Source organism: Nicotiana tabacum, chromosome 17 (genome assembly GCF_000715075.1).
Source record: "Nicotiana tabacum cultivar K326 chromosome 17, ASM71507v2, whole genome shotgun sequence".
Lineage (NCBI taxonomy): Eukaryota > Viridiplantae > Streptophyta > Magnoliopsida > Solanales > Solanaceae > Nicotiana > Nicotiana tabacum.
The window spans coordinates 8,031,135-8,055,996 of NC_134096.1; the positions used below are offsets into that span (position 1 = coordinate 8,031,135).

At 39.1% G+C, this 24,862-nt stretch overlaps 1 pseudogene; it reads right to left on the reverse strand.

Moving 5' to 3' along the window:
• Positions 1-7,427: 7,427 nt before the first annotated feature.
• LOC107786451 (subtilisin-like protease 3) lies at positions 7,428-23,586 on the reverse strand (annotated as a pseudogene).
• Positions 23,587-24,862: the final 1,276 nt, after the last annotated feature.

Consider the following 24,862-nt stretch of genomic DNA (forward strand, 5'->3'; position numbering starts at 1 on the left):
AACAATATCTGCCATTTTGCCAGCTTCCCTGTAGGCATGGGTTTTTGGAAGATGTACTTCAGAGGATCCATCGTTGATAGAGATATGTGGTATAGGCACAGAAGTAGTGCCTCAATATTTGGACTATCCAAGTCAAAGCACAGTAGGTGTGTTCCAGCAAATAATACCGTGCTTCGTAGGGTGTGAACTTCTTACTCAGATAGTATATGGCCTATTCTTTCCTTCCCGTCTCGTCGTGTTGTCCCAAGACACAACCGAAAACCCCATCTAATATGGAGAGATAGAGTAGCAGTGGTCTACCAGGTTCTGGCAGGACCAGGACTGGCAGTATGGACAAATATTCTTTGATTCTGTCAAAAGCGTTATGGCAGTCTTTAGTCCAATTGGTTGCAGCATCCTTCTTTAATATTTTAAAAATTGGCTCATAAATCACGGTTGATTGTGCTATGAAGCGGCTGATGTAATTAAGATGTCCCAAGAATCTCATCATGTTTTTCTTGTTCTTTGGAGGTGGCAAATCCTGGATAGCCTCAATTCCTCGGCGGCTGACGATGCATCCTAATAATTTTCCTGTGGGGACCCCGAAGGCACATTTTGCGGGATTTAGTTTCAAATTGTACCTTCGAAGACGATCAAAGAATTTTCTCAAGTTTGCTATGTGATCTATACTTTTCTTGGATTTGATGATGACATCATCCACATATACCTCTATCTCCTTGTGTATCATGTCGTGGAAAATAGTTGTCATGGCCCTCATATAAGTGGCCCCCATATTCTTCAGACCAAACGACATCATTTTATAGCAGTACACCACCTATGGTGTGATAAAATCTTTCTTTTCGGCATCCTCTTCATCCATCCAGATCTGATGATATCCCGCGAAGCAATCCATAAAGGATTGGAGTTCATGCTTGGCGCAATTGTCGATCAATATGTGTATGTTGGGTAACGGGAAATCATCTTTTGGACTTGCTTTGTTTAGGTCCCGATAATCGACGCATACTCTGACTTTCCCATCCTTCTTCGGAACTGGCATGATGTTAGCCAACCAAGTTGGATATTCAACCACTCTGAGAACCTTAGCTTTGATCTGCTTGGTGACTTCTTCTTTGATTTTCAAACTCATATCTGGCTTGAACTTTATGAGCTTCTGCTTTACCAGCGGACACATTGGGTTGGTAGGTAGTTTATGAGCCACTATGGACGTGCTCAAACCGGTCATATCATCATAGGACCATGCAAATATGTCCTCATATTCCTTCAGGAAACGAGTGTATTCTTCTTTCTCTAATGGTGACAGGTGAATGCTTACACGTGTTTCTTTGACTGTTTCGGAGTCTCCTAGATTAACTGTTTCAGTCTCATCCAAATTGGGCTTAGACTTGTTTTCAAAGTTTTCCACCTCTCTGACAATTTCCTCGGGTATTATATCCTCTTCCAGATCCTCTTAATCATTATCCTTATGTTACGTTGTCTCATTACATGTCACAGTCGTAAGTTCATCGGGATAGGTAGTAATATTGTTATAGAGAAAAATCGTAAAGAATAATAATAAATACTAAAAACAACAATGCATTTAGATAAATCTTGAAAACGTCAAACAGGTACGGCTCGATGACCCGAGCAATTATTTCAAAACAAAACATGCTTAAAACAAAATACTGAAAATGTCTTAATGCTCATAAAATTGCTTTTAAAATAAATGATGCTAATTGCCAGGCTACCTAGGAACTCGATGGGCCCTTGATGGTGCAGCAGTCTAGTTCTTGAGAACAGTTCCCTTCTCCACGGTATGAAGAATGAGGCCTTCCTCCTCCTCCTCCTCCTCAACTATCGCACTACAATCCATGTCTTCATCATCCAGAAACAGATTCCTTATACCGGCTAGAACTTCATCTTCTTCAGACTCCCACATCATGTTAGCTTAATGAAATGACTGGCTCAAATGTGGTACTGGTTGCTCTAGATGGTAATAAGGACCACGCCATGGTGGCGACCAATTCTGATACTCGTGCTAGGTGTATTCATACCCAAGCCCAAAAGTTGTGCCGTGACGCTTTAGCTGTATTGGTTTGGTGATCCCTTCGAGATTCTTATCGAGACCTTTGCCAGGATCATACGCTGTCCATGCCAATATTCCATCTATCATACTGCTCCACCATTTGTCCCTTTCAATTGCATTGACACGCTCGATGCGATGGTATGTTTCTCCACCCATCTTCCTTCTATTCTCGATGACCAGAACAGTTTGACAGGTGTAAATGGGATTACTTCCGTCCCCATGGATGATCACTTCTTGATGGTTCCACTCAAACTTCACGACCTGATGTAGAGTAGAAGCTACGGCTCCAATGGCATATATCCAAGGTTGTCCCAACAATAGGTTGTAGGTAGCAGATATGTCCAACACTTGAAACTCAACATCAAACCAGGTTGCGCCCATCTGTAGGCTGAGGTTGGTTTCCCCAATTGTGGACCTTTGAGACCCATCAAATGCTTTCACATTCATACTTCCTGATCGTATCTCCTGCAAACCTTTACCCAATCTTTTCAGAGTAGTTAGTGGACATGTGTTAAGACTGTACCCCCATCTATCAGGACTCTGGCAATGAACTTATCCTCAAACTACATTGTGATATGCAGTACTCTGTTATGACTTAGTCCTTCTGGTGGTAGCTCATCTTCATGAAAAGTGATCTTGTGGCTTTCCAATACTTGTCCTATCATATTGGACATCTCTCTACTGGTAATGTTGTTGGGTACATAAGCCTCATTCAACACTTTCATCGCCGCATTCCTGTGTGCCTCAGAATTCTGTAGTAGTGATAGAATGGATATCTGAGCAGGGGTTTTGTTCAAATGATCAACCACATAATACTCCCTTGCTTGCACTTTTCGCCAAAGATTATCCGGGCCAGTTTCAATGATGGGCTGCCTGGAAGCGGCTTCTTTAATTGTTCCCCCCAAAAGCTCAGACGTGTAAACCCTACCAATTCTGGTCATACCTTGAGTTGCACCAGTTTTTTCCATTTTCCCCTTTCCTTTCCTTCTTTCTTCCGCAACATAATCCCATGGTATAGCATTAGACTTATAATACGGTGTAGGTGCTACCATCACGGTGAAGGGTGTTTTTACTTCAACCTCAAACGGAGTTGGTGCAGCTATCTCAACTTCAATTGGTGCCTGAGTTTGTACCATGATAGGTGTGAGAGTGACTGGAGATGTTTCAGGATTATCCCCTTCTCGAATGAGTCCAATTGACCCTTCTGAGTCCCATTCTTCATCGGTCTCTATCATGTTTACCCCTCCATCCCTATGATCCTGGAGAGGATTGTTACAGACATTGGGTGTAGCCTCATTTGCCTGTATGACTTTGGTATCAATTAATGTCTGAATCTTATCCTTCAAAGTACGACACTCATCAATAGTATGACCTTTTATGCCTGAGTGATAGGCACATGTCTTATTTGGATTGACCCATTGAGAGTAATTTTCCATGGATACAGTGGGAATGGGAGTGATATAACCGTCAACCTTCAGTCTCTCGTACAGTTGGTCTATAGGTTCAGCAATTTGGGTGTATTGTCTGGGTGGTCTGCGGTCGAAATTTAGTCTAGGTTTTTGGTAGTTTTGGTGGGCTGGTGGTAAGTGGTAGTATGCGGGTTGGGTGTTATACGTATGGTAAGTGGTGGCAGGTTGTTGGTATCTGGGAGGTAAAGGCTGATATGTGGGTGAAGGTGTTTGGTATGTGAGAGGATACTTCGGACCTTGGGCTACCATTACTGCACCTACTTCTTTCTTCTTGGAGATACCTCCTGACTGTAGGGCCTTATTTTTGGCTTGGGGTGCTTCAAAATTTGTCACCATTCCACTTTTGATCCCTTCTTCTATTCTCTCTCCCAACTTGATGATATCATAAAATTTATGGTTTTCAATAACCATCGATTTTTCGTAGTATTGCGGATCCTGAGCTCTGACGAAGAACTTATTCATTTGTTCTTCTTCCAGCACTGGCCTTACTTTTGTAGCTTCAGACCTCCATCGAGTAGCATACTCGCGGAAAGTTTCCGTTGGCTTCTTCTTGAGATTTTGAATATAGAAAATGTCTATTGCATTTTCTGTGTTAAAGCTGAATCGATCCATGAAATCCGATGTCGTGCTTACCCAATTAAACCATTTCTTTGGGTTCTGACTGATGTACCAAGACATGGCATCTCCCGTGAGGCTTCTCATGAACAACTTCATGCGGATTCTTTCATCCCTGCCAACTCCGACAAGCTTGTCACAATATATTCTCAAGTGCACCTTCGGATCACCAGTTCCGTCGAACATTTCAAACTTAGGAGGTTTGTAACCCTCTGGCAATTCTACATCTGGCTGAATACACAAATCTTCATAATTCAAACCCTCAACGCCTTTCCCCTCTTCGACATTTTGAACCCTGCAAAGTGAGAGAGCTAAGAGTACATGTAATTAGATATAAAAGGAGATCACATTGATCTCAGATTTAAGAATAACAAAATTAACTACCAAAGCTTCTAAATATTCCTCTCTTCATCTCTCCTTCTCTATGATTGAATTCATCACTGTTTCATTGATTGTAGTCAGTTGCATGTATGATTTCCAGTCGTTGCTAGCTCAATCTAGCTCAATTAATATGGTATTAGAGCAGCGATCTCGAATCTAGGGCTCAGACGCGAAGTTTCAACGAACGATAGTAGAATCTCTCTGAAATAAGAGATTCGCGGATCTTCAATGCATACATGGAAATAAACAAAATGACCTTGCTAGAACATAATCACCCGTTGTTTCTTCAAGCATCTGATGCTCCAGGTCTAGTTCCAGTTCCCATAAAGCTCACAGGACCAGAAAATTATGCCTTCTGGAGTAGGGCGATAAAGTAAGCACTGAGAGGAAATGGTAAGCTTGGATTTGTGGACGGGACATGTGTCAAAAGCATGTGCAGAGGAGAACTCGCTGAGCAATAGGAGAAATGTAATGCGATTGAAATTCTTTAAACAACTAGTAGTATATATAGTGCTTTGGCCCTTTAATTTTGACTGGTTTTCTGGTTCAACACTCTTGAAACTTTTTCAATTATTAATTCACATAAATCACATCATGTTGATTATAGTATTGTTGTGTTGAAAAAGGAATACCATCATTAGAAGAAAAAACAAAGTTAAAGAAAGACTCAAGAAAAGCAAGAAAAGAAAAGGACATTGACGTGAACAAATTACTACCTAGGAATAGGTGAACTCTTTCATATATTATTGATTATTCTTAATCACCATCTACAAGCCTGTACTATGTTTGCAGCCAGCCAATTTTGATATCTTAAAAATATATGGAGCAAAATAGACAGTGAAAATTTATATAGTCGATCACAACTTGCTTGGAATTAATACATAGTTAGAGTTTTGGAGGAGTTTGATTAGAGAAAAATCCTTTTTGAGCTGTAAATCTTTATCTACTACTTCCAATGGTCCATTGAAATTTAAAAAAAAAACAGATCACTCTACTTTTTCTTTTTCTAAACGAAAGTGTACCTTTAAGCTTATCTTTTCTTTTTGGATAAAGTTGTAGTGGAAGAGTAACTACACTTTCATCCTTAATTACACTTCTCAGGTTCGAGTCTTGGGCATAGAATCACCTTTAGTAAGGAGTGTTTTATCCCTCCCCTCACCCCACCCCCAAAAGTAGGACTTCCCATCATAAATACGAATTAGTCAGACCCTATGGCGGGTATGTGGAAATCAAAAGAAAAAAGATGAAGTTATTCCCTATGTCAAAAAAGAGCTGGTAATGGCACTAAAAGAAATTAAGGACCAGGTCAATTCAGCCTTGCTTTCCCTTTTTCACTGCATATTATAATGATCCAAAGTTGGGAACTTTTATTTCTCTGTATATAACATGTACCATGTGGATGTTATTTTGTCCACTTATTAGAAGTTGGAGTTGGCCTCTGTCATTATTGGCATGCTTAACTCTTTTGAATTACAAAACTCTTGAATCTTTTTGAGCAACAACTCTTTTTGTTTCTTCATTCTTGACTATCTTTTTCCACGTCAACCTCATTTTCTCTTTTTCTTTTGGGATCATAAAGTAGTGCTTGGGTCCCGTCTAACTTTGTCCATCAAAGCGTCTCGACTAGTGTCTGAGACACCTGCTGCTTTTCACCGACAAAGGTATGAGGTTACTTTGTCCACTAAAATTTTGACATGTTGATAAATATTCTCTACTATTTTTTGTCTTTGCTTGAATTTGAACCTTAATCTTCCATAACCTCGTCACTTCAACATACTGGTTTTCTTGATAATTTTTTATGTTTTTGTGACTCCAACTTTTGTGGTTTGGATGTTGACATTCCCATCTAAATACTAGACATTATATCTTGAGAGTTGTGGTGCTTGATTGACGCAATGTAGTGATAGTGTTTGTTTATTTTTTTATATTTTCCTCATATTGGAATTGTTATTACTTTGAATGCCAATACAATTTTCATAATCTTGAACAACAACATACGTAGTGTGATCCCACAAGTAGACGAGAACGAACTATATCAGATTGGGCTATGTTTAATTTCATAACAATTTGGTGTTATATTAATCTGAACTTTCAGCTTTTTAAAATTGAGTAAATCTAAATAGCATTAAAAATATAGCAAAAGAAGTATGTTTGTGATGAAAAAAATGTTCAAATTAAGTTATAAAATCCATCTAGTTCCATCCCAATTTATTTTGTACTTTTCGCTTATCGAGAGTCATTCGATGTTAAGTTGGTCATAACTGTTAGAACCGAAAAAGTCAGGTGTCATGCAGAAGCTATTAAAGCAACATTGAATGATGATAAATCAAACAACAAAAGAGACACAAATATTTAATGTGGTTCGGTTAATTAACCTACGTCCACAGCGGAGATGAGCAATCCATTATCTAAAAGAGAGCACAAAATATTGAGAGAACAACCTCACAAAGAGGCAAACACAAGTGACACACTTGTCCCGAAAAGTTCTCCCCCCTAAACAAGACTCTCAAACCCCTTATGATTACATTGTGGATGCTACTGAATGAGAAGGAAGGATCCTCAATTTATAGAAGTCCAAACCTTTTCCTACAAGACAAAGTAAAACTAAGTATGGTAAGAAAATTAAGAAAACACGTAACAATAACTTGGTAGTGGCCCTTCTTTACTGATGAGAGAAGTGGCTCTTTGGTTGTTAATTTCCGACTAGTTTCATATGAGAAAAAGGATGCCATAAAATAATTAAACAACATCCATTTCATTAACAACTACAATGGGAATATAATATTTTAATGAAACTTCCAAAACATAATAGATCTTAATAATTGCAAAGCCTTCCATAATGTAAAGGACAAAATACTAAAAAGAAAAGAAACCAGAAATGCAATGATCAGACAGTTTTACTAGACTAGCACAACTACTATTGGACTTCTTACAGAGTGTGTAGTGCTAGCCCATTTCAAGAATCCTTGAACTACAACATTATTTGAACTATTGGTTGTTTCGGAAAAGATCACTCGGTATGTCAACTTTTGGTTTAACTTAGAGAATTTTAGAGTAGAGGGCTTAACGGTCACTGAAACTCGGGGTGGAAAACGATCTCCACGCTATAAAATGATTTAGCCTCCCCAACATTAGTGACTGTTGTTGTATATGTTTGAGAATTTTCTCCGAGTGTGATGGAAAATGAAGGGTAATTCAGTTGTGCTTGGGGAATACTTTTCACTTCCGAGCAATTCACCTTGCATTGTAGAATGTTTCTCATCTGTCGATTTGTGTAATTCAAACCACACAAATAAGGTATATAGTCTCTGAATAGGGTTATCATAAATTAGCCCCGGATCATTTGCTCTTGATGGATTGACATGTCCTGCTCCAATGGCAAAGACGTTAGCAGGTAGAAGCCTTTCATCCAGGATGGGCTTGTTGGCGAGGTTTACTGTATTAGCAGTTGTCATGATTGCTGACTTGATAGCTGCAGGAGACCAATTGGGGTGTGCGCTTTTCAACAATGCAGCTATTCCACTGAGGTGAGGACAAGACATGGAGGTGCCAGAAATAATATTGAAGGTAGATTTTGTATTTGAGTTATTTTCAACTGAGGTAGGCCAAGCAACAAGAATGTTAACACCAGGACCAATAATGTCAGGCTTCAAGATTCCAGGACTAGCCCAGCTTGGTCCTCGAGAAGAAAATGAAGCAACCACTGGTGCATTTCTATTGCCGATTACCGTTCCTTGAAATATAATTCTGGCTACTGGTTTCTTTGTTGAATTCATATAGTCAAGAATTTTCATTCCATCATCATAAGTAATATCCAGTGCAGGAAGGACATGAGTACCGGCTAACGTAGTAACACAATATTCTGGCTCATTGAAGATAATCATGCCAACACCTCCAGCATCCTTTACTGCTTGTCCTTTTTCACTCCTCGTATTAACACCACCTCCAAAGCACAAAACTATTTTTCCTCTAATAGTAGGGTCAGCCAGCATACCTTTATCGCAACCAATAGTGTCAATGTGATAGAATGTATGAGTCCACCAAACTGTATAGAGACCTAATCCTATAACAATTCCCACAGAACTAGCTAATCTAACAGTAAGTAAATGACACGAGATATTTTTACGTGGAAAAATCCCTGTTCAAGGGGATAAAAAACAACCACGACCTACATTGGTAGGATTTCAACTTCACTACTGAGCAATCTTTAGATTACAACCTATTGCAACCTAAGAATTAAACTCTTAACTCCTCACTAACTTGCAATACACCTATTACAAGCCACTTTGCAATACACCTATTACAAGCCACTTTGCAATACACCTATTACAAAGACTTCAACTCATGACTAACTCTAGTCACGACACAAGCTCTACGGGTTTGTGGTTTTTGAGGTTCCTAATTTAAGCTTCTAGATAAGCAAAGTAGGAATTACAATAAATAACCAATACAAAGATACAACTCAACTAAGTACATATAAAAGACTTGTTATGGAACTGGTCTGTAGTAGTGTTGCACTTTGTTCTTGATGCATTTGTGTCTTCAATGCTGGATAATCAGATCTTGAATGCTTTTGTTTGAATATCACATGTGTTCAAGTGATGTTTTGTTGTAATGCTTCTTGTTAATATCCTTTGAATGGCATCACTTAGATGATGTAAACACTTGGTTGGTAAAAAGCCCTTCCCAATGGGAAGTGACTGATGCACTATTTCTGTACTGTAGCATGTACAGTGCACACAGTCACTTTCCAACTGTAGAGTTGACTTTTCCTGAGTTGATTCTTTTCTATCTGAAGTCATACAACTCACATTAGCTTAAGTCCATTGATGGATAAATATACTAAGTGTGCATCAGGTCCTTTATCTAGTTCTTGACAATAAGTTTGTTAGATCATCAAAACATAAATCTAAGATACTTTAAACCCATCAATTTTTCCCTTTTTGATGATGACAAACTTTAAAATTGACAACCATTTGCAGAGCACAATAAACTAGATAAAGTACCAGGAACTTCACAAGTTCCCCCGGACTCTATGCTTCCCCCTTAATCAGATCCCCCTGCTTCAATTTATTCTTCAATTTATCTTCCCCCTTTTGGCATCATTAAAAATACCCAAGCAAGCAATCAACATAAAGAAATCTAGCCTAGCTAACTCATGCCACATGTGTGCACACAACATGATAGAAAAGAGAAGCAGAAAAAAACAAGCATTTAACAGCAAAAGAGAGTCTTCATTGATTTTTATAAAACATAAGCCTTTTCCATTACAGCAAAGGCAAGTTTGGACTGTTGAAAGCGGGAGCAGTACAGGTGAAATCCATCCACATAAAAAAAAGACAAAAACAACTACCACAAGTCATCAAAATAAAATATAGAAACTTGACACTAGTCATTGGAAGATTTTCTTAGGGGGCACTAGAGGAGGAGGGCTTGGAGGAGGCAACAAGAGTGTTGAGAACAAGGTCAATCCGAGCATTTGCGGATATTTGCTCTGTGAGCAGGTTCTCTCTCAGGTTCTCCACCTGTTGCCTGAGCTCAACATTTTCGTTAGACAGACGAGCAACTTCTTCACTTGATGAACTGGAGGGTCCTGGTGCTGTTCTAGCCTGACTAAGCTGAGTCTCAAGAATAGTGTTCCTTGCCTTCAACTTCCTGATCTCCTCTGTGGCACTATTCTGGGCGTTGATTAGCTGTGAGATCGTCGAAGTGCTTCCCATTCCTCCAACCTTTTCAATACATTCACATTCCTCCAGTGTAGTTTTTGAGAAGGTTTGTTTTCTGGTCCCCATCTTGGGATTTCCTAAGGGTACATCAAAGAACTTGAAGACAAGCGTGAGAAGAAAGCCATACAGAAGTCCATGGTTCCCATCTTTGAAAGCTGCCACTTTCTGTATATGTTCAATCATAATGGCAGGCAAGTTGATAGAACGGAACTCATCTAGTGCTTCCATTAAGTATAGATCAGACTTGGAAGTAATGGACCTTCTTTCAGCACGAGGGAGCAGAACCTTGTTAACCAACTCAAACAATAGTTGGTACACAAGAAGCATATCCTTCTTTGTACCCGTTCCCAATGCTGGACAACTTTTTCTTTCACAATGGCGCGCCTAAAATTAGAGCCACAAGCACCTCTCACAGATGACAACCCTTCAGATGGAACCTTGAGAATGTCCCCCAACACAGTAGCATCTAATACCATATCCACTACATTCACTAAAACACAGATGTGGTCATCTTCAACAGTAAAGAGGTCGGCATAGAAGCTTTTGACCTCATCCTCATATACTTTGGCCACATCATCTTTGAACAGATGGCCCCACTGCTTAAATTACACCATCTCAAGAATTTGTCTCATACCCGCCATTTCATAAATCTCTGGGTCAGAAGTGCGACCCCACAGTACCTTTTGATGTCTCAACCTTTCTTGCCCTAGTACACTTACACTTTTCACGTTTTTTGCAGAACCGGGTTCCCCAACAGTTTCCAACTTTCTTTTGCCAAAATTGCTAATGGACTTGCCCTTAACACTTAATTTTACCAGAATATCATCATCAGACACAGATTCTTCCTCCACTTTTTACTTAGTTTTTCAACAACTTCCTTTGAAGCACTCTCAACAGATTGTTTCTTTTTCTGAGATCTCTCAACCAGGGAACTTGGTTCCTCTTGAGCATCCTCATCCACCTCTACTACTAAAATATTTTTGTCACACACAATTTTCCCTACCTTCATCAACCTCTTCTTCTTCTTCTTCTTCTTCTTCTTCTTCTTCTTCTTCTTCTTCTTCTTCTTCTTCCTCTTCTTCTTCTTCTTCTTCAAGGCAGCCTCAAAAGCCTCCTTCTTTTGCAACCTTGTGGTAGGTCTCTTAGAAGGGGGCTCAGGAGTGACCACGGGCTTTCTAATCTTGAAGCGAGCACTGAAAACCACATCATCCTGATCATCCTCATCACTAGGTCTTACAACAGGAGGGATAAACTCCAACGGCTCAGCGTCAAAGTGAGGAGAAGGAGCAGGGTCAAAGCTGACCTGGGAAGATGATTCCTGACCTGTTTCCTCAGGGAGGGGATCAGGTTCATCAGCAGGGTTCCCAGTAGCTTCTTCAGGTGCAGGTGGTTCAAAGAGCACCATTGTTCCTTTTTCTCCTAAGAGCGGAGTCCCTTCCCCCTGAGACTCAGGCATGGTAGAAGGTCTTTCATTCACCAGTCCCTCAGCAACAATGGCCAATATGTTTTCAGTGGCCTCCTTTTCCTAAGACTCCATGGGAGAAATAGTGTCCAAGACTGGAAAACTTATGTACTGATCAATATCTTCCTCAAAAACCCTTTTTTGTTGAGTTTCACCCTCTTTTTCATCCTTCTTCTGGTTTTTGAGAGTATCAGGCAACAGAGAAGAAACAGTGTTGACTTTTGAGGTTTCTGAGTCCTCAACACTTAACGAAGGAATAGGGTCATATGGAGTGGTGAGAGAGATAAGAGGTGAAAGGGAATCAGGTTTGGATATATCGGTGTCAGTAATGATGGAAGAGGGGATTTTTGGTGGTGTTTCGAAGGTGGCAGATGAGTCGAAGATGTTACCTTCCAAGGTAGGTAGGATAGCTTGCTCTTCAGCCATGGTAGATAGTTAGATTGAAGATTCTGGAAGGATGGAGAGAGAAAGAGAGGGATGATCGCTCAAGGTTAGGAATGAAGGATTTTTAAGGAGGGAAAGGATAATGATGAGGGAAGAGAGAAAAGGGTTCTGAAATGGCGGTAGGTTTGTGGGAAGATGCACCGTTGCAGAGGGAAGTGAAAAGATTTGAAAGAAAAGACGTGATATACAAGGTTTGAAAAGGTGGATGACGTGGCGGTTAATTTTGTTTCTTTTGAGATACGCATGAGAAAAACACAAGACTATTAACCTGTGGTACAAGAACTAGGTTCCTGACCGGTCTTTTTAAAAAGATTTTCAACTCTCTTTTGCCGCTCATGCATTCTTCCTTCAGCTTCTATAATCATCATGCGTGTCTACCTGCAACGGTATAGAAGTGAGTTAAGCTTGGCCAGAAAACACTTTAGCTAGATTTACATGAATGTAATTTTCATAGCCATAGGGAAGGGAATTAGGTTCTCAATTTGGATTGATTAACACCAGTGCCATCCTTTTTCTCTCAAAATGATCCCTGCTTAGAGCTTTGGTGAAGATATCTTCAATTTGGTCTTCTGTACTATGGAACTTCATGCAAATAAGCCCCTTCTCCATGTTGTCTCTGAGAAAATGATGTCTCACATCAATGTGCTTGGTTCTCTTGTGTTGGACCGAGTTTTTTGCCATGTTGAGTGCACTGGTGTTGTCACAGAATAGAGGTACACAGTCAGTGTATACCCCAAAATCCTCCAATTATTTTTTGATCCACAAGAGATGAGCACAGCAGGACGCTGCAACAACATATTCTACTTCAGCTGTTGAGAGAGCTACTGAATTTTGCTTCCTTGTACCCCATGAAATCAGACAAGATCCTAGGAAATGAGCTATTCTGGATGTGCTCTTCCTGTCCACAAGGTAACCTGCATAGTCAGCGTCAACATAACCAACAAGATTAAAGTTATCACCTGAAGGGTAATACAGAACCAAGTCCTGTGTTCCCTTATGATATTTCAGAATCCTTTTAGCATCTTTTAGATGAGATTCCTTGGGATTTGATTGAAACCTTGCAATAAACCCACACTGAATACAATATCTGGCCTGTTGGGAGTGAGCTAGAGGAGTAATCCAATAATTCCTCGATACATTTTTTGATTTACAGGAGAGCCAGATTCATCCATGTCTAGCTTAGCGCCAGTGGAAATGGCGGTGTCAATCACCTTTGATGCTTCCATATCAAACCTCTTCAAAAGCTTCTTGATATATTTCTGCTGACTAATACAAGTTCCCTTCGCGGACTACTTCACTTGAAGACCCAAGAAAAAGTTCAGCTCCCACATCATGCTCATCAAGCTTGTTCCTGAATACCCACTTAGTTCCTATGATGGTTCTATCTGAGAGTCTAGGTACCAAGTGCTATACTTTTTTCCTATCAAATTGATGCAACTCCTCCTGCATAGTTGTGATCTAGTCTGCATCCTTCAATGCTTCCTTAATATTTTTGGGTTCTATTTGGGAGAGGAAGGCTGAGAAGGCAAGTGAATTTCTGGCTTTTGATCTAGTTTGGACTCCAAAATCAATGGGGGTTATTATATTATTGAGAGGATGGGAGCTTTTATGTTTCCAATTTGGAACCTGAATCTCATTAATGGAGGAACTAGGTAATCCTGAATAGTTCCCTTGAATTCCTCTTTCTGCTGCCTGTGGGGTACTTTGAACTGCATCAGCTACTCTTTCTTCAGCTTCAGTGGTTGTGATGTGTGTACCTGGTTCCTCTTGAGTTAGAGAGGAAGAGGTTGCATTGTCTTCATTTGTATCCTTCATTTGACTCATCATATCTTCCTTTCCATTTTCCATGTCGGTGATCTCTCTTGGAACCAGTAGTGGCTCACTGTCTTGATCATCCTTGTTGCTCTTCTCACCAGATGGAAGTGTCTCGTTGAAGATTACATGAACATTTTCTTCCACACACTGAGTCCTTTTATTGTAAACCTTGTAAGCTTTGCTTTGAGAGGAATACTCTAGAAAAATTCCTTCATCACTTTTGGCGTCAAATTTTCCAAGCTGATCAATTCCAGTGTTAAGAACATAGCATTTGCACCTAAATATTCTTAGGTGTGTCATATTGGGCTTCCTTCCATTGAGCAGTTCATAGGGAGTTTTGTTCAGGAAGGATTTGATCATGCACCTGTTAACCAAGTAGCAGGCTGTATTTATGGCTTCTGCCCAGAAGTTTTTGGCTATCCCACTATCAATAAGCATTATTCTAGCCATATCTTCAAGGGTTCAGTTCTTCCTTTCTACAACTCCATTTTGCTGTGGAGTTCTTCGAGTTGAGAAGTTATGGGTGATGCCATTTTCACTGCAGAATTCATAAAACTTGGCATTTTTAAATTATGTTCCATGATCAGATCTGATGCAAGCCACTTTTGATTCCATCTTTACTTGGATTTTCTTGACAAAGGCTGCAAACACTTCGAAGGTCTCATCCTTGGTTCTGAGAAACAGTGTCCAAGTGAATCTTGAGTAGTCATGTACTATCACAAAAATATATCTTTTTCCTCCTCTGCTTGGCACTCTCATAGGGCCACATAGATCCATATGAAGGAGTTCAAGTGGCTTTGATGTGCTGACATCCTTCTTTGGCTTGATTGAGGATTTCACATGCTTTTCTCTAGCACATGCATCACACACTCTGTGCTCCTTGAATTTTGAATTTGGCAATTCACGAACCAGGTCCTTCTGTATCAGTTTGTTCAGAAGAGAGAAACTTGCATGTCCCAACCTTCTGTGCCATAACTCTGCATCATCATCAACTGCTTTCAAGCAGCTCATATCACCACTTTGTAGGGACTCGAAATCAACAACATAGATGTTCTTGTATCTTTTGGCCACTAGTACCACTTTACTAGTTACCAGATTAGTAACTGTGCACACCTTTGACAAAAACTCCACCTTGTTTCCTTTATCACAGATTTGAGAAACACTCAAGAGACTATACTTTAGACCATTTACATAGTACACGTTCTCAATTGAGTGTGAGAGAGACTTTCCAACTTTTCCAACACCAAGAATGTACCCTTTTTCCCATTTTCAAATGATACATTCCCTCCTTGCAGTGCTTTTAGTGAAAGGAAGTCCATGGTATTCCCAGTCATATGCTTAGAGCATCCACTGTCCATAATCCATTGTTGACTGCTTCCTTTCACTATTCCCTGCACAGATAAATCAAGGGTTAGATTTAGGAATCAAACAAGTTTGGGTCCCTTATAATGAGAAAAGGGATGAATGAGAGCTCTTCTAGTCCATGCAGGCAATATGCGTTTTTTTGTGAGTGGCACCTGGTCCTCTTCCACTAGTTACTTTTTCAGCAAAAACTTTGTTTTTCTGAACAGACTGGACTCTTGCTTGGCAATTTTCCTTGAAATGCCCATTGTTCCCACAGTGGGTACAAAGCCGGTTATTAGGTACAGTGACATACTTTTCATGAGAGTTATAGGAAACTTTCTCCCTTTGGAACCCTATTCCCTGCCTGTTTTTACCATTATTAAAGTATATGGCAGTAATAGCATCTGAGGACCAGGTCCACTTAAGAGATTTCTCAAGATCATTTTTTACTTTCTCCAATTCTGCTTGAAGCTGCCTATTTTTCTGAAGCTCAGCACACAAACTAGTTTTCACATTATTCAGCTCATTTTCAAGTTTAATATGTGCCTTACTAGCTACTTCCTTCCCCTTTTCAGAATTTCCAGGCCTATATTCTGCTTTAAGTCCCTCAATTGTTTCCTCTAAGTCTACGATTACCACTAAGAGATCATCTCTTTCTTGCTCAGTAATGGTAGCTTTCTCCACTAAGGTATTCTTTTCTTTACTAAAGTTCTATGTGGTTTATTTCAAGTCAACTACAACTACCATTAAATCATCTCTTTTATGTTCTACATTAGTAATTTTTTCTATTAGAACCTCCTTCTCATTTTTCAGATTTTCTGTAGTTTCCTTCAGGTCAACTGCACAAACCACCAAGTCATCTCTAGTCTGCTCGGCATATCCTAACTCTATGGTCAAGGCATCCTTATCACTCACAAGACTATGATATGCATCAATCAAAACATTAGCTAATGACATGAGTTTCTTGGGAGAGTAGGATTTCAGATTCCTCTGAACATCCCTAAAGTTTACCTCATCATTGTCATCATCTTCATCATCGTCTAACTGAGCCATCAAAGAAAATATTGAGTCATATTCATTTGCTTCATTTTCAACTGCCATCATGGAACTATCACCTGCATCATTTTCTTCTTCTGATTCACTGGAGGTGTTTCCCCATGCTGCAAGAGCTTGCTTCACAACATTGTTAGCTACGTTTTTTCTTTTGAAGCGTTTGTTAGGAACCAGGTTCCTCTTGGCTGCTTTATCATAGTTGTGCTTGAAATGCTCTTGCTTCATAAGAGGACAGTCCTTGATGAAATGCCCTGGCTTTTCACACTTATGACTGAGTTCATAATTCTTTGGTTTGCTGGAACTGCCTCTCTTTGGTATACCTCCATTTCTTCGAACCATTTTCTGAAACCTTCTGGTAAGGTATGCCATGTCACTATCCTCCTCACTCGAATTATTATTTTCAGCTTTGAGTACCAGGTTCTTATCCTTCTTTGGTTCTCTTCTTTCACTGTCCTTATTTCTCTTCATCTCATAGGTTTTCAGATTCCCAACTAGCTCGTCCATAGTCAATGTCTGCAGATCCTTGGCTTCAGTGATAACATTAACCTTACTTTCCCAGGAGCTGGGTAAAACGCTAAGAACCTTCCTCACGCGCTTGTTCCTAGGAATGATTTCTCCGAGAGAGTGTAGCTCATTTATAATGGAAGTGAATCGAGTATGCATGTCTTGAATGGATTCATCATCCTTCATTCTAAAAATCTCATACTCAGTGGTGAGCATATCGATCTTGGACTGCTTTACTTGAGTAGTTCCTTCAGGTGCCGTTTGTAAAGCTTCACATATCTCCTTGGCAGACTGACATGCTGAAATCCTATTATATTCATCAGGTCCTATACCACACACCAAAATCTTTTTGGCGTGAAAGTTCTTCTCTACACCTTTCTTGTCAGCGTCATTGTACTCCTTACTTGTTTTCGGCACCATTACAGCAGGTTCTCCTACCTTCTTTGTTGGGACATATGGACCATCACAAATAACATCCCATAACTCGGAGTCTTCTACCATTATGAAGTCATACATTCGAGTCTTCCACCACCCATAGTATTGGCCATTGAATCTTGGGGGGCTGTAAGTTGATTGTTCTTCCTCAAAGTTTGGTGGAGCAACCATGGTGAGGATCCTCTCTAGGTGTTAACCTTTTAGAAAGAACCTGCTTTAATACCAATTGATAGAATGTATGAGTCCACCAAACTGTATAGAGACCTGGTCCTATAACAATTCCCACAGAACTAGCTAATCTAACAGTAAGTAAATGAAACGAGATATTTTTACATGGAAAAATCCCTGCTCAAGGGGATAAAAAAAACCATTACCTACACTGGTAGGATTCAAACTTCACTACTGAGCAATCTTTAGATTACAACCTATTGCAACCTAGGAATTAAACTCTTAACTCCTCACTAACTTGCAATGCACCTATTACAAGCCACTTTGAAATACACATATTACAAAGACTTCAACTCATGACTAACTCTAGTCACGACACAAGCTCTACGGGTTTGTGGTTTTTGAGATTCCTAATTTAAGCTTCTAGATAAGCAAAGTAGGAATTACAATAAATAACCAATACAAAGATACAACTCAACTAAGGACATATAAAAGACTTGTTATGGAACTGGTCTGTAGTAGTGTTGCACTTTGTTCTTGATGCACTTGCATCTTTAATGCTTGATAATCAGATCTTGAATGCTTTTGTTTGAATATCATAAGTGTTTAAGTGATGTTTTGTTGTAATGCTTATTATTAATATCCTTTGAATGACATCACTTAGATTATGTAAACACTTGGTCAGTGACTGCTGCACTGTTTCTGTACTGTAGAATGTACAGTGCACGCAGTCACTTTCCAACTGTAGAGTTGACTTCGTACTGCTGTTAGGGAAGCTCCAAGGGATCAGGTCCCTGAGTTGGTTCTTTTCTATCTGAAGTCATACAACTCACATTAGCATAAGTCCATTGATGGATAAATATACTAAGTGTGCATCAGATCCTTTATCTAGTTCTTGACAATAAGTTTGTTAGATCATCAAAACATAAATCTAAGATACTTTAAACCCATCACAATGTCATTTGAAGTATCAAATAGAGGGAAAAAGGTTACATTGGAAGCCTTTGCATGAAAGGTTGATGCGCCCTCGAACTCTTTATTGTTGCCAAGCTTAACAGTAGCCTTAATTTTTCTGTCAACAGTGCTAGCACCTACTGTCAGAATCCATGGGGCTTTATTTGCAATATTTCTATCTAGTGGACCGCTATTACCAGAGGAGCAACTTACAAGAATGCCTCTTTCTGTTGAACTATATGCACCAAGCATGATGGGATTATTATCAAAGTTACTGTTGAATTTGACAAGATTAATGTGAACTAGTGTGAACATTTGAAGCCTCCTTTTAGGAAGAAATTGGTAGATGCATTTTTTATGCATTTACATTGCATGTTGACACTTAATATGATGTCATGCATGATATTATTAAGGCCATTTCCCTTCTATAAATAGCAAGGGTTTTGTTCATTTATAAACATCTCTCACTTGCCTTCTTATCTCCTAAGTCCTTTGAATATTCTTTCTCTCTTGTAGTATTTCACTTGTATTTTTGGAGTGAAATAAAAATCAAATTTTGCCGAACCTCGTTAATTTCTGGTGTTCATTTTATTATTGTCTCATTTACTATTTATTAATTACCTTTTGATATAGTAGTTGTGATTGCAATAATTGGTATCAGAGCCAAGGTTCTAATTTAATATGCTCTGCGGTTGCAGCATAGTCTGAACTTCCACATCATAAAAGAATTACTTTGGTGTTCTGTACTGTCACCAAATAAATAGTATCTGTAGCAAAAATAGGAGATAATAAAAATGAAAAGTCCACATCGGGTGTCAGTAATACGTCACTGGCATCTTCGTTCATGACAAGAATTATGTCAAATGCGAAATTTGCAGTTGAAATTTTTGACGGATCAGGACATTTCGAGATGTGGCAAGCTGAGGTTCTTGATGTCCTTTTTCAACAAGGGGTAGATATTGCCATAGAAGAAAAGAAACCAGACAATATCGGAGAAGGAGATTGGAAGATTATCAACCGCGTTGCTTGTGGTACTATTCGATCTTACCTCGCAAGAGAATAGAAGTATCCATACACAAAAGAAACTTCTGTAAGTAAATTGTGGAATACGTTGGAGGATAAATTCTTGAAGAAAAACAGTCAAAAAAACTTTACATGAAAAAAAGACGGTTACGCTTCACATATGTTTTTGGTAATATAATGAATGATCATATCACCATCTTTAATAAGTTGGCGACAGATTTGCAAAATATGGACGTGAATTTTAGTGATGGAGATATGGCCTTAATGTTATTAAGTTCACTTCCCGATGAGTACGAGCACCTCGAAACTACTCTACTTCATGGGAATGATGAAGTGTCTCTCAAAATAGTTTGTTCTGCCTTGTACAACTATGAACAAAGAAAGAGAGAAAAACAAAAGAGTGGAGAAGGAGAAGCACTGGTCGTGAGAGGTAATTCTCAAAATCATATGAGACCGAAGAAAGGAAGATCCAAGTCAAGATCCATACCTAGCAAAGATGAATGTGCCGTTTGCCGAGAAAAGGGGCACTAGAAGAAAAACTATCCAAAGTTGAAAAACAAGGCCAAACCTAACAATGGGAAGGCTGTCATGGATTCAAATGTAGTTGATTGTGACAACTCTGATTTCTCACTAGTTACAACTGAGCCATTCAAACCATCTGACATATGGCTGATGGATTCAGCTTGTAGCTATCATATGTGTCCCAACAAAGCCTGGTTCGTTAATTTTCAAGAAGGAGAATGTAGAGTTATTCACACCGCAAATAACAATCCTCTTACCGCATATGGTATTGGTTCAATCTGATTAAGGAACCATGATGGATTGATCAGAACATTAACAGATGTTCGATATGTACCGGAATTGAAGAAAAATCTCATTTCTGTAGGAGCCCTAGAGTCAAAGGGGCTCAAAGTCGTTGCAGAAAATGGGGTAACGAGAATATGCTCCGGTGCACTGGTGATAATGAAGGGAATTCGGCGAAATAATAACATGTATCACTATCGCGGTAGTACAGTTATTGGGACAACAACAGTGACATCCAGTGATGACAAGGAGGCAGAAGCAACCAAGCTATGGCACATGCGCTTGGGACATGCTGGAGGAAAATCCTTGAAAATTTTATCAGATCAAGGATTGTTAAAAGGAGTAAAGACTTGCAATTTGGAGTTTTGTGAGCATTGTGTCAAGGGGAAACATGCAAGGGTTAAATTTGGAACAGCTATCCTTAATACTAAAGGTATTTTGGATTATGTTCACTCTGATATTTGAGGTGCTTCCAAAACACCTTCATTAGGTGGGAAACATTATTTTGTAACCTTTATTGATGACTTTTCCCGAAGAGTGTGGGTGTATACTATGAAAACCAAAGATGAGGTACTGGGAAATTTTTTCAAATGGAAGGCGATGATAGAGACTCAAACAGGCAGAAAGATAAAGTGTCTTCGCACAGATAATGGTGGAGAATACAAAAATGAACTTTACAATAAGATTTATGAAGATGATGGCATTTTGAGACATTTCACAGTCAGAAATACACCACAACAGAATGGAGTGGCAGAACGCATGAACCAGACTTTGCTGGAGAAGGTTCGGTGTATATTGTCCAATGCTGGCTTGGGCAAAGAATTTTTGGCTGAGGCAATAACATATGCATGCCACTTCATTAATCGCCTATCATCTGCCATTATTGGTGGCAAGACACCATTTGAAAAGTGGTATGGAAAACCTGCTGAAGATTATAATTTTTTACATGTGTTTGGCTCAATTGCATACTATCATGTGAAAGAGTCAAAATTGGATCCGAGAGCAAAGAAAGCTATATGTATGAGGATTACTTCTGGAGTCAAAGGATACCGATTATGGTGTCCAGAGACAAGAAAAATTATATTCAGCAGAGATGTTACCTTTGATGAATCTAGCATAATATATAAGGTGACAGTTGAAGATGTCAAACAAACTGATGGTACTTCAAAGCAGGCGGAGTTGAGGGAAAATTAATTTTCCCAACACAGGGAGAAAACGAGGAAACGATAGAAGATTTTCCCTTGGAAGAAGAGTTAGTGGAAGGGGAGATTCCAACTCAAGAACCCCAACAACAACTTGAATCAATAGCAACAACCAAGCCAAAAAGAACAATAAAGAAACCTGTTCGTCTCATAGAGACGGTGGCTTGTGCAACCTCAATTGTAGTTGATGATGTTCCTACCACTTATAAAGACGCAGTCCAAAGTTCAGAAGAAGATAAGTGGAGGATTTCCATGAATGAAGAAATGTAGTCCCTTCATCAGAATCGCACATGGAAATTGGCCAATCTCCCGAAGGGAAAGAAAGCAATTGGGTGCAAATGGGTATTTGCAAAGAAAGAAGGATTTCCTAAACAAGAAGATGTTCGCTGCAAAGCAAGATTTGTGGCCAAAGGGTACACTCAAAAGGAGGGAATTGGTTACAATGACGCATTTTCTCCGGTCGTGAAACACTCCTCCATTAGAGTTTTGTTGGCTTTGGTAGCACAGTTGAATTTGGAACTAGTTTAGTTAGATGTAAAAATTGCATTTTTACATGGAGACTTGGAAGAAAAAATCTATATGACTCAGCCAGAAGGATTCAAAGTTGCTGAAAAGGAAATTATGGTGTGCAAACTTGAAAAATCATTCTACGGATTGAAACAATCTTATAGACAATGGTACAAACAATTTGACAAGTTTATGTTGCAACAGAAGTACAGAAGAAGCAAATACGATCATTGTGTGTATTTGCACAAGCTTGAAGATGGATCCTTCATATATCTTTTCCTATACGTTGATGATATGTTGATAGCTTCCAAAAGTCAAGAGAAAATTGAGAAGTTGAAGATACAACTAAGAAAGGAGTTCGAGATGAAGGATTTAGGTGAGGCGAAGAAAATTCTTGGCATGGAGATAAAAAGAGATAGACATTCAAAGAAACTCTATCTATCTCAGAAAGAATACTTGAAGAGAGTAATAGATCGATTTGGCATAAATGAGAACACGAAGTCGGTTAGCACTCCTCTTGCTCCTCACTTTAAGCTTAGTACTGCTTTGTCGCCGAAGAATGAAGCTGAATGAGAGTATATGTCAAGAGTACCATATGCGAAGTCGGTTAGCACTCCTCTTTCTCCTCATTATCAAAGTTACTATTGAATTTGACAAGATTAATGTAAACTAGTGTGAACATTTGAAGCCTCCTTTTAGGAAGAAATTGGTAGATGCATTTTTTATGCATTTACATTGTATGTTCACACTTAATATGATGTCATTCATGATATTATTAAGGTCATTTCCCTTCTATAAATAGCAAGGGTTTTGTTCATTTGTAAACATCTCTCACTTTCCTTGTTATCTTCTAAGTCATTTGAATCTTCTTTCTCTCTTGTAGTATTTTACTTGTATTTTTAGAGTGAAATAAATTTGAGTTGATTGTGTCCGAGGACTAGGCAAAAATTAAATCTTTCCAAACCTCGTTAATTTCTGGTGTTCATTTTATTATTGTCTCATTTACTATTTATTAGCTACCTTTAGATATAGTAGTTGTGATTTAATCACTCTCTATATATTCGGTTTCTGCAACAGTTACGACTACCTTCACCAAGGGAAAGAGATAGGATGTCAACACCATCATCAATAGATGCACCCATGGCAGCTAAAATATCACCGTCAGCGCAACCAAAAGAGTCACAAACCTTATAAATTGCCAAAAGAGCAAGAGGGGCAACCGCAACTGCAGTGCCGTTAGCATTCCCATACACATTGGAACCTTCCACAAAACCTCCAGCAAAGCGTGGGTTCCATGTACAACATCATCTATTGGTGAATAACTGTTTTGTATTTAGGACCTCGCACCAATGAGCTTGTTGTTACACTTTGTAGTGAAATTAGATTCACACTTGCCCTTCCATTTAGCAGATGGAGGAAGCATTCCATCGTCGTTAAATGAATGATGGTCAGGCGAAATGTCAGTATCCAAGAATCCAATAATCATAACTTTTCCATAGTTTGAATCCTTCCATAAACCCATGTTCTGCTGCAATCCAAGAAAACTTGGACTATGAGTAGTGTGTAAAGACAATATCCTATGTGGTTGTGCAGATACAAAGCCTAGTTTCTTCTCCATTTCTTTCACTTGTTCTGCTGATAATCGTGCAGCAAAGACTTTCATCACATTTCAATACGAATGAATCAACCGCGGATCTTCGTTTGAGCTAGAGCTTGCTATGGACTTTTGCAAGAAAGAGTAGTACCAGCTCTCCAAATCCATTAATGATGATTGAGTGGAAATTTGGCTTTCTGGGGACTCAACGTGAACTATTTAAGTTTCTAAAGGGCTCTGAATAGTTGGCCATGAGTAACAGCTAATCATGCTGATGTTTTATACTTCAATACCACACAAGAGGAGGGGGTGATTTGTGTGGTGTCTAATTTTCACGTACACAAATTATAGAAGGACCCGGTTCTTCTATGTGTTTCTTATAATACTATTGCAGAAATAATAAATAAGGAAAGTAAAGAACACAAGTATTTTTACGTGGAAAACACCCGGCTCAAAAGGTGAAAAAATCACGACCTACTACTCAGTGGGATTTTCCCCAACACTTCACTAAATCACTGAGCCAAAACAACATTTACAAAACTCTTTGTAAACCTAAGGATTACCTCTAATCCCGTTGTGGCAACCAGCCTCTAACTGTTGTGACAACTTCAAGTTAACTCTAACTTGAATACTCAGAGTACCTAATACAATTGCTTCTAGATAAAGCTGAAAGGTACAACTTAAAACACCTACTACAACAACGAAACTAGAATAAAAGACAGACACTTGGAACTGGTTCTTCTATCTGGTTCATGTAGCTTCAGGTTCGCACACTTGAATCACACAAGAATTGCTTGCAAAATGCCTTGCTATTTTGCTCTCAACTCACGTTTAACTTTAGCTTTTGTACGTGCCTGTAAAGTGAGAACATCCTATAATATATAGAGTTAGTAGAATAGGAAATAACTGGAGTTCCAATGCTATACTCTTCTTTGGTGGAAGATTTCTAGTTAACCTCAACTTCTAACTCCTTTCTAATCTTGGATAGTGTTCTCTTTGAGTAAGGAGTCATTTTCCTTATCAATTACGCAACCATTTCTATCAGGAGATATCATATATAATAAGTTAAGCTTATATCCCTCACGTGCATCCCTTGTGCTTGAATTTACCCATGTCTGTGTACACTGTAGATGGACCTGGTTCATGCTTAAGTTCCTTGGGCTAACAAATCCCCTTTTTTTATGACGACAAACTCTATGCTTCTCATAAGCGTAGGGCCTGTTTCAACTCAGCTCAACATCAACACAAAGTTAGAACATTATACCTTTTTAAAGTCACTAATTATCAAGGACCAGGTTTA